The following is an 11,122-nucleotide window of genomic DNA, read 5'->3' on the forward strand; positions in this document are numbered from 1 at the left end:
ATTGTCCTGGGACATTGGTGTTAGCATTATCCCCATTTTATAGAAGAGTAAATTAGGAGGTTTGAGGTTCAATGATTTGCCCAAGGTCTTACGACAGATGTATGAGACAAGTTTTGAACTCAAGACTGCCTGACTCCAGGTTCAGCACTCTATTCACTGCATCACTTAGATGATTCCTTCTTCTTTGATATTAAAAATAAACCCTCAGAATTCTAAAACAAACCATTCATGTCGGTAGAGCTGGTCATCCTGAAGGTGCTCCAGTGATATTTTTCCATTGCCTGAAGTAGGAAAAGATGAGTATTGAAGGATATTTAGACCCAGGGAATCACTGGTTGTTAGAGCTGGAAAATGAGCCTAGGAGTCAGAGTCAGAAGGGTGCTCAGGACAGGAAATGTTAGCTCTGAGTGAAGGGACTCTGGAACCCCTAACCTAGAATGATGTGAGACTTCAGAATGTTGGAACTGAAAAGTGAATTAGAGATCATCTGGCCAAATCTCTTTATGTTAAAGATTAAAAAACAGACCACAGGGAGCTTCCATCATTTGTCTGAGGTCACTCTAAACTATTCCCCAACTCGGAGCCATTGACAGAACTAGACTAGAGGCCAGGCATCCTTATATCCATTTCAGGGCCTGTTGCTTTCTTTTTTTCTTTTGGAGACTGGATCTCCCTCTCTTTCTCAAGTTTGATGTACAATGGTCATTTATTTCCCAACGTCACTGCTAATTCCATTTCTGACTTGGGCTAGTCCATACCTCCTTCTGCAGCCTGGTGGCCCACTGCTCCTCATGACTCCTTCTAGTGGTGCTAGCCTTGCTGGTGACACCCCATTGGCTCTCTCCCCATTGTGGCTCAGAACTCCTGAGCTCAAGGGATCCATCCACCTCAGCCTCCTTCGGTAACATGGATTACAGGTATGTGTCACAATCACCTCCCTCCTCCCTATACCCATGCCCCACCTGTGCTTTCATCTTCCCCACCATCCTTTTCCTCCTAGAGATTGCACATATTTCTCTGCCCCCACTACATAAGTCATGTACATACACATGTGTCTAAGCCACATTTCTACAGTGTTTACCCATAGAAATCACTGGGGTTTTGTGTCTTAACTAATGTCCCACCAACACCTCATCCCTACTGCCTTACCATTGGATCTCCTCTGTCCTGGCCACCAGGGTCAGAATGTCACCCTGCTGCAACTAGTCTTTGCTTCATTGCTATCCAATACCCCCAATTATGTTTTTTCTCCAGGCGAAAGATCAGAGAGGTGAGTTAGTGACTTGTCAAAATGAAAATTGGAATCCATCTTGGTTCTGCCCCCCCCAAAACCTGTCCCTCCTGCCTCCTTACCTGGTTCTTTTGGTGACATCTCAAGGCCCTCCATCACCCAGGCTCAAAACCCAAGTCATTTGACTCTTCTCCTTCCCTCATCAGTCACATCCAATAAGATGCCAGGTCCTATCACTTCTTCCTATAAAAGGGCTCTTGCCGCTGTCCAGTGCTTTTTAGTTACACAGCCACTCTGAGAGTTCAGGCCTTCCTCACCCAGGTTTGGGAAGTTAAGTTGCCTCCTAAGGATTCTGTTGCTCTCCATTGTCTTCCTCATTCAATCAGCCTTCACAAAGTTTCCAAAATATCCTGCTTCAGGCACAACATGGCCCCTATCCTTCTCTGGAATATTCAGTCGCTCCTTAGTGTTGCTGATAGTATATAAAACATGGGAATTCTTTCATAGGGTATTTAAGGACCTGGCTGTAACCTCCTTCTGAGACTAATTTCTCATTATTATTCTTTATGTACTCTACATACCAGCCAGACTGGACTGGGAGCTCTCCTCCAAAGTAAGCCTGCCTTCTTCAGCCTCCATTAATCTGAACAAGTTTTTTCTTTCTCAAATGCCCTACCTCCTTAACTCATCCTTCTGAATACTTAATATTCTTTTAAGGCCTACATCAGGTACTCTGCATCCTCTAGGAACCTTTCTCTGAAATTCCCAGTTGAAAGCAATTTCCTCCTCAACTTTTACCATTGTTTTCTCTCTCTTGTTCTATCTCTCTGTCTCTCTCTCCTTTCCTCCCTTCCTCCCTCTCTTTGTCTCTTTGACGCCTATCACTCACTACTTGTACATATCATTCTCTGTAAATGGCATATGTTCCCATCGGAGTGGAAGACAGCTATCTTGAGCACCAGGACAATGTGCTTTCTATCTTTGCATCTCAAGCCCTGAGCTCCAGGCCTTGAATCTACTAGTTCACAGGAGAGTCAATTAAGAGCAGGAAGGAATTTAAGTAATTGAGGAAAGACTTCTTACATGACTCCATAAATACTTAGTAACATGAATCAGATTGTATTAATTTCCAGTAGACATCAAGGTGGTATAGTGGATTGAGTAACAGATTTGATGTTTGGAACAGCTGAACTCAAATTCTGCCTCGGATATTAGCTGTGCAAATCTGGGCAAACCATTTAAACTCCCCTCAACTTCAGTGTCCTCATTTGTAAAATGGGGAGAATGATGGTACCAACCTCCCAGGGTTATTATGAGTATCAAATGAGGCAATATATGTGAAGTGCTTTACAGACTATAAGTCACTATAGGAATCGTAGATCTTTCCTCCCCAGTAATAAAGGGATGGGCTAAGTGATCTCTAAGGTCACTGAAGTTCTAAACCTTAAGAACTCTGATCCCTGAGGGTGATCTCTCCCTTCTCCTAAAGATCAGTCAGTAACCCCAGAAGGTCAGATGCCCTACCTACTCACTCTCCAATCACTGCATTTTCACCGTGGCTTTGCTGGGGGTGAGAGGTTCCATCCAGCCTAAGAACCAGCCCCTCTGTCTCTCTAACCCTTATCCTCCAGGTTCTGCTTTTTCTCTACCACACTTTCCCAAGCACATCTAGTTCACTGGGAATCATAGGAGATTGGCTTCAGGGGAAGTAATCTCACTGCAAGCTCTCCTTCTCCCATCAGATGTAGGCTCCCTGGAGTGCTAAGGTCACATCACTTCAAGGGTTCCAAAGCACTCATAAACCAGCCAAACAGCACAGGGACCTGTTCTCCTGGGCATTTCTGGCCCCAGAGGATGAGGAAAGATCATGAGAAGAAGTGATCATTAGCTACTCTTTTTCTGACTTCCTAGGAGTGCTGTTGTTTTCTAGTTCCTTGGGAATTTTGTAGTAATGATTATAGACTATTATGTTTTTCCAATATCATTAAGCTCATTTCTTATAGCACAGTAGTATTCCATCATAATCATATATCCCAACTTGTTCAACCATTCTTCAATTGATGGGCATGCCTATAATTCCCAGTTCTTTGTCACCACAAAGAGAGCTGCTATAAACAATTTAGAACATATGGGTTATTTTCCTTTTTCTTTAGTAATCTTTGGAAATAAATCTAGTAGTGGTATTGCTGAGTCAAAGGCGATAATTGAGATGATTATTGAATCAATGGGGGCCAATGAGCTCAACAAAATGAGATAGTATGGAGGAGAATAGAATATAGATAAAGGTCTTTGTAATTGCAGCATAGAAATTGATCAAGTTCCAAGAGTCTTAGTGGTATAGTTGGATTCATGCATAAGGGCAAAATTACACTAAATCAGATCTAAGTCAACATCTAATAAAGCCTTTCTGATCTTCTCAAGAAACCTTGGCCAGCACTTTGATGAGGGGAAGCCACAATACTCTACAATGCTCTCAGTTCCCGAGCCAACCCCCCTCAGGGAATGACTTGTATATACTGTTTTCACCACTTTCCAGGATGCAAGAAGACAGCAGGTAGTGTAGTTGTTTAATTCAGTGTGCCTGATTGATTTCGTAATACAGTTTCCATTGTAAATCTTTTACTGAATAATGAGTTTATGGATCAAACTGACCTAGTATGTAAGAACATTCATTGGACAGGGGATCCAGCTGGAGGTAGGAATACCTGGTGACCCAAAATAGCACCACAAACCTGGGAAGTAGAGAAAGCTTCCAGTGTCATAGAGGGGTTGGAGGGAACCTACGCTAATGCAACTGCTAAGTAACAGGCCTGACCTCTGTGGTCCATTGATTTCTTCCCTTCTGCATACCTATTGAGAGATCCTCCAACTTTATAAAACCTTACCTGAACCTTAACTCTCCCTTAAGTCATTGGTCGAAATTTCTCCTCCTTTTTAGAGCCAAATTCTTCAGAAAAAAATAAAACAAAAACAAAAAACAAAAAACTCTGTGTTTATTGCTGCCCTCTAGTGAAAGGCCTATAGTGTATTTGATGGTTCTTCTGTGGAGGATATTTTGGAGAGATATGGGGGAAAATATCTCAGACGTGTATGAATTTGGATTTTTTCCTGCCCTGCCATACCCTTATTTCTCATTTCCACATCATATCTATTGCCAAGTCCTTTTAATTCTACCGTGACATTCATCACAATTCTTCCTTTCTCTGCTCATATGGCCAACTTGTTGGTTCTAGCTCTCATCACCTCTCACCTAGACTAATGTCACTTCCTACTAAATAGATGCCCTACGTCCAGTCTCTTTCCTTTCCAATGCACCCAACATTGAGCTGTCAGTATCATCCTCTCCAATCCTCATACGCCATCTCCCCTTTCTGTACATTTTGCGCAAGTCATTTTCCATTGTTGGTACTCATCCCTACAATTCTCTCTGTGTGCATCCTAACTTACTTCAGATCACAGCTCAGATGTCGTCTCCTCAAACACAACTTCCCTATTGCACAACAGATGATAAAGCTCTCTCTGTTCTCAGCTTATCTTGTTTTCACTTCTCAGTGAAACCTCCCTCCCCAGTAGAATATATATTCTTTAAAAGCAGGTGTGTGTCATCTTTATCTTCATACTGCCAGTGCCAAGCCCATGGTAGGCAACTGGAATACTGGGGGAATTTCCCAGAATGCAGTGTTCATGGATCCACTGAAGTATGGAAGAGATGGAAATCTAAGAAAGAGAAATTACTCAGTTGTGGGAGTATTAAAATAAAATCCCTAAAGATCCCTTCTTTAATACTGGGTTGAGATAGAATTTATCAGTCTTGAATATAATTTTCTCAGGTTTTTTCCAAAACCAGGACCAGATAATTTTTCAAGAAAGAATAAACTCTTATTTTATGCTGAAAGCCCAGCACAGAGAACAGGTCATTGTAAGTAGGTAACTTGTTTAAGAAATTAGACAAGAAATCTACCAAAGAGAAGACAAGGGACTGAGGATCTGACTTGAAAGTAAGAATAGAAAACAAGGGGAAATTTGCATCAACCAGCAGAAAACATTAAATGTTGATGTTTCTGCCACAAATATGGATCCCTGTTGAGGCCTTGCACTGCTGATGGGTTTGAGGATTTAGATCAGGCCGGGTTGTTCCTGTTCCTGTCCATTATCTAAGAACCACCTAGGTCAGAACATAGACTCTCTGACCTCTCCCAGGCACTGTCTTTCCCTTGAGAAGATGAAGGATTTTCAACAAACCTTGAAAGATAACTGGGAAGCAAGGAGACAACTCTGTGGGGGAATCCCCCCTGTTACTGTTACCATGAGAAAAATTATTGTTGATACTTGGCTTTTTGCACTCTGGGTTCTGTTCCCACGAATGGGGCATTAAAAACCCTAGCCCTCAGATCAATCAACAGAACTGGTTCTGAACCTGTTACCCATCTGGCCCGCATATCTCTTTATCTCTCTCATACTCTCCAGAAAATAAACACTGTCAGGGACACAGGTGCCTGTGACAGATCCCAAAGCATGACTTGGTAAAAGGAAGAGCAGAGAAGGTAAAAACAGTGAGCTGGCAAGTGCATTCATATTTTATGATATAATAGGAAGAAGGACATGCTCCATGGAAGAAAGAAAGAAAGAAAGAAAGAAAGAAAGAAAGAAAGAAAGAAAGAAAGAAAGAAAGAAAGAAAGAAAGAAAGAAAGAAAGAAAGAAAGAAAGAAAGAAAGAAAGAAGAGATGAAAAGAGGCATAGGGGACGCCTGTGCTTAACCCAAATCAGCTGGTTAGAATATAGAAGATTATGATGCAGAGGAGGAATGGAAGAAGAAAGACCACTGACCATCTAGATTTCTGCAGCTGCTTACTGTGAGGTTCTTTACATAGTTGAGGAAGCTTGGCCTTTTAGGAGGAACCAAGTCCTTCCGCTCTAAGGAATAATGAAGAGAATTGATGGTTGGTATTGGGAGAGAAGGCCTCAATTCATTGTTAGGGGAAAAATATAAGCACAGTGTTGATTAATAATAATAACAATAACATTGGTAATTTATACTACATGATTTAAAGTTTGCAGAGTTTTGAATCCATTATCTCAGTGGAGCCACACAAAAGTCCTGTGATTTAGGATTGCCTACAGAAATGATATCGTTTTCCTTATTTGACACATGAGGAAACTGAGACTCGGAGATGAAGGGACTTTTGCTTGGTTAAGCAGGATTTCACCTCCGACCTTTGAGCTCGACACTCTTGTACTCCATCCTGCTGAGTGGCACCAAGGGAGCCCTTTTTCAGTCTGACACGGACAATTGAGAGGGCTTCTGTCTTCTTGAGCTGTGCCCTGGAATGTAACAGTGATGATCTCGACCCTTGTCAAACCCAATAATGCATGCCCAGTAGAGGTTATTCATGTAGGTTTGTGTGATATTGATGGTAGGAAACTAGAGAGAACTGCCCAATGCTATTAGGTCCAGACAGAAACAAATAAACGCTTTTTTAAAAAACTGCTTAAATCTACAGAGGCATATGTTTTTATTAATAATGTCAATAGAATATAGGGGATTCGGAAAAAAGAACTGGATTTGGAAAATGAATGGCTGATTAGGAAGATGGTGTTGTGGGTAAGATAAGAATTCCTGGACCATGGCTTGAAATATAGAAATGATGATTTTTTGAACAGTGATGAAGCTGTTAAATACACACAGACCATACACACACATACAAACACACATGTATACACATACATATGTGTGCATATATATGCGTATATATACATATATGTGTTCCAAGATTTTTATTAGATTTTGAAGACTACAGGTGACTATATATACATATATATGTATACATGTGTGTATGTATATATACACATACATACTTATATACATAGGTAGATAGATAAAAATGCATCTATATGTGTGTGCATCTGGACTCTTTAAAATCTAACAAAAATATTTGAATGTATTCAGGTTCAGTAAGCCAGTCAGCCATTAAGCACCTACCATGTGGTAGGTTGTAGAGATAACATGAAGGTCAAAAAAACAGTTCTAAGGGAAGCTCATATTCTAATGGGGGAGAGAGGATTTGAACCCCTATAACACATCCTCAGGTCCTAAAACTGGCAGATGTGATTGACAAGCTGCTATCAGTGATCTTCATTATTTAAAGGGGCTAACAGGCATGGTCCCTGTCACAGTGCCCTTCTATGGGTCTGCCGATATCTTGATATGGGTTTGGGACATCCTTGTGCTTTTATATGGAGCCTCCCCCCTGAAAGCTGGAGTTCTCATGCTTCCTGGTCCAACCTCTGTCTTGCTCTACTCTTATTTTTCAGGTGAATTTCTATGTATTCTTGAAACCTCAACTCAAGTGACACTACTTCTGAACACAGAATCATAACATCTAAATTTGAACCCTCCTACTGCCATTTACTACACTTGTGACTTGAGCACATCATTTACTGTCTCTGGACTTTAGGATCTTTCTCTGCAAATGTGCAGACAACCTCTGAGGTCTCTTCCAGCTCCAGATCTGTGATGTTGTGGTCTTATGACCAATCAAGAATCATTTTCTTACTAGTGATACCCTAGCCTCACACTTGAACCCAATAAGTTTTGTTTCTTTTGTACTTCTCTGTTATACCTGTCATGTTAATCTCATTTTATTCCATTTCCCATTCTAGAAAATTCATGTCCTGATACAAAACTTCCTTTTAGCAATGTCCCTGTGAATGGCATCTTTGACCTCCTTGTTCCTTAGGCTATAGATGAGGGGGTTCAACATGGGGGTCACTGTAAACACAGAGACAAGTTTATCGGTGTCCATGGAAAAACTTGAATTACATCGCACATCAATGAAGAAGAAGGTCCGATACAAGATGGTGACAGCAGTGAGATGAGAAGAGCAGGTGGAGAAGCCTTTCTCTCTCCCTTCTGAAGATGGGATCCTGAGGATGGCTGTGAGGATGTAGATGTAGGAGATAGGGATAATCAGGCCGCTGAAGATGCCAACAAGCCCAGCAATAACAAAAGCTAATAACTTATTAATGTTGGTATCAGCACATATGAGGGAAAAAAGGGGAAAGATGTCACAGAAGAAGTGATTGATGACATTTGGACCACAGAAGGGGAGACGGAAAGCAGCAGTGGAGTGAATCGTGGTATTTATGAACCCAGCAGCATAGAGGAGAGCCACCAGCTGGTTGCAATGGCTCTGGGACCTGGCAATGGAGTAAAGCAGTGGATTACAGATTGCAACATAGCACTCATAGGCCATGGATGCCAAGAGGAAGTATTAGTGGTAACAAAAGGCCCAAAGAATCATTGCTGTAAGACACAGCCCAGGAAAGAGATGGTCTTTCCCACCTCAAAGAAGTCTCTAAGCATTTAAGGAGCCACTGTGGAAGAGAAGCTCATGTCCACAAAAGACAGGTGGCTGAGGAAAAAATACATAGGGGTGTGAAGGCGGGCACCCACCTGAATGAGGATGATCATTCCCAGATTGCCTGTCATGGTAATGAGATAAAAAAAGTAGAACTAGAAGGAAGAGGATGGCCTGCAGCTTCAGATGGTACTTCAAGCCCAGGAAAGTGAACTCAGTGACTCTAGTGTAGTTTCCACTGGCCATTTATTCCTGCTGCTTTCTGCTGAGGGAAAGACAAATATATACTGTCACAGGATCTTAGGATTTTGAGGTAGGAGGGATCTTATGGTTCAAATTGTGGAGCTGGAAAGTACCTTGGAATTCATCTAATTCAATCCTTTTACTTTGCAAAGGAGGAAACTGAGGCTTATGATCATCAATATCACGTCAATAAGTGTTAAGATTTAAATCTAGGAACCCTAATTTTGAATCAACTCTACTGCCCTGTCATTTGAATCAACACCTTCAATCATATGAATCTATCTATGAAGAGCTATCCACCATTGCTTGGGAAGAGAGAGAGTTGCTTTATTCTGCTTCGTTGATGCTGTTGGTGGTGGTGGTGATGGTGGTAGCAGTGGTGGTAATGCTGGTGGTGATGGTAGTGTTTTCAGCCCTGGCCTTTGCAAATGTATGAGGTCAAAGTTGACTCAGTACTTACATTAAATTTTTTGAAACGTAACAGGAAGAATGATAAATGGCAATTCGTTTGGAACAACTGATTTAATGCTAGGAAAGGCACAGTTATTTGTGATCTTGCTCAGTTTTCCAAACTCCAAAAATACCGTAGCGTGTGAATGACTTGAAACCAGCAATGATTTGGCTATGCTTTCATTTTGTCATAGCACTTATAATGTGCATGTGTTTCTATCAAAATTAGGTTGACTCCAGCTGTTTAACCTTAGCCAAATGAAAATAGATTGAGCTGATTTGTCCTCAATTACTTAGTTTCCTTATCAGTTGAGTTTGGAATTCATGATATTCACCACTGCTGTATTGATTTCTTTTGTTGTGTCTTAAATTATTTGGGTTCTTAAGAATGGATGCTGCTTCAAAATGATATGCAACTCTACGGAGTGAATAAGCTCTCCCTGCTGCCTAGAGATTTTACTTTAGACTACTGGCACTCATCTCCAAGGGAAGCACTAATTTAATGACCTTCATGTGGGACAAACTGGTGCAAAGTCAGGGCCCAGGGAAAAGCTGTCACAGGCTCAAGTTCCTGGGGAAGTTATAATGAAGCATGATGGACATAATGAAGCTATGGCATTTGCAAAAAAAAAACTACACAGGTACGATGAATGTGTATTTCACAGCAAAAGAAGGCATCTGTTGATTCTGCTGTAAAAATAAAAAGATCAAAAAGTACTGGGAAGGAAGGACAGAAAAAGGAAGGGAAGGAGGGAGGGAGGGAGTCCCACCATGAAGGAAAAACATTGTGGTAGATTTAATTTTTTCAGTGGTGATTGTGTGTGCATCTTTAAACTGTGAAACTAGGCTCCTTCAAACATGTGAAATACCTTGATTTCAGGTTTCAACACTAGAAAATGATGGCTGAACATGACTCCTCAAAGTACAAGGATGTGACATAGTGGAGAAAATTTCAGACTTATGTATGTATGTTTATGTATGTGTCATATATATGTGTGACAATTTCAAAATTATTCCCTTTATAATTCTATGTACTCTTTGTAGGCATATAAAAAACATTATTCTGAAGAATCTATAAGTTCCTCTATAGGACAGGTTAGCTGATGCATGGCTCTGCAGAATTGGACATGAGGACAAGATCTGGGATGAAATCCAAGTTGGACCATTCCCAGCAGGATTAACTTGGGCAAGGCTCAGTTTCCTCATTTGTAAAAATTCAAAATAATGTGAAATCCCTTCCTGTATCACCTCAAGGCAGATGTATGAAAGCAGAATTTAGTCTGAATGTAGTACATGTTTACTGAATATCCATCTATTCCTGTATTAAAGTGTATGCTTTCTCTTTAGGCAGGAAAGTAGATATACTGTATGTGATTACCTGAACAAAACCATTTTGTTTGCCAAAAAAAAGTGAAGCAGTAAAGTGGATTTTAAAGTAGTGATTCCTTTCCCTGCCTGCAGCCCATGCCTGGAATTTTCTCCCTCCTCACCTCCATCTCCTGGATTCCTTGGCTCCTTTGAGTCTCAGCTAAAAGCCTCCCTTCTACAAGAAGCCTTTCTTCATCCCCTTAAATGCTAAGAATTTCCCTTTGAAATTATGTCCAATTTACACAAATAATACATATACCTATATGTATAGTTTGTATATAGATGTTTGCATGGTGCCTCCCTGTAAACTCCTTCAAAGCAAGGGCTGTTCCTGCCTTTCTTTGTCTCGTCTTTGCTTAATAGGGCCTGGAACGTAAGCAGTTAAGTACTCGTTCACTTGCCTTCTTGTTATCATACCTTTCAAGGATACTGACATTTTGCTGTTTCTATTGCCTTCAGAATGGATAGCTT

The 11,122-nt window shown here is 40.9% G+C and overlaps 1 pseudogene; it reads right to left on the bottom strand.

The window, feature by feature from the left end:
* Positions 1 to 7,897: 7,897 nt before the first annotated feature.
* Positions 7,898 to 8,836, bottom strand: LOC110199584 (olfactory receptor 5G9-like; annotated as a pseudogene).
* Between the last annotated feature and the right edge of the window lie 2,286 nt (positions 8,837 to 11,122).

Source organism: Phascolarctos cinereus, unplaced genomic scaffold, assembly GCF_003287225.1.
Source record: "Phascolarctos cinereus isolate Bilbo 61053 unplaced genomic scaffold, phaCin_HiC Scaffold_9;HRSCAF=440, whole genome shotgun sequence".
Classification (NCBI taxonomy): domain Eukaryota; kingdom Metazoa; phylum Chordata; class Mammalia; order Diprotodontia; family Phascolarctidae; genus Phascolarctos; species Phascolarctos cinereus.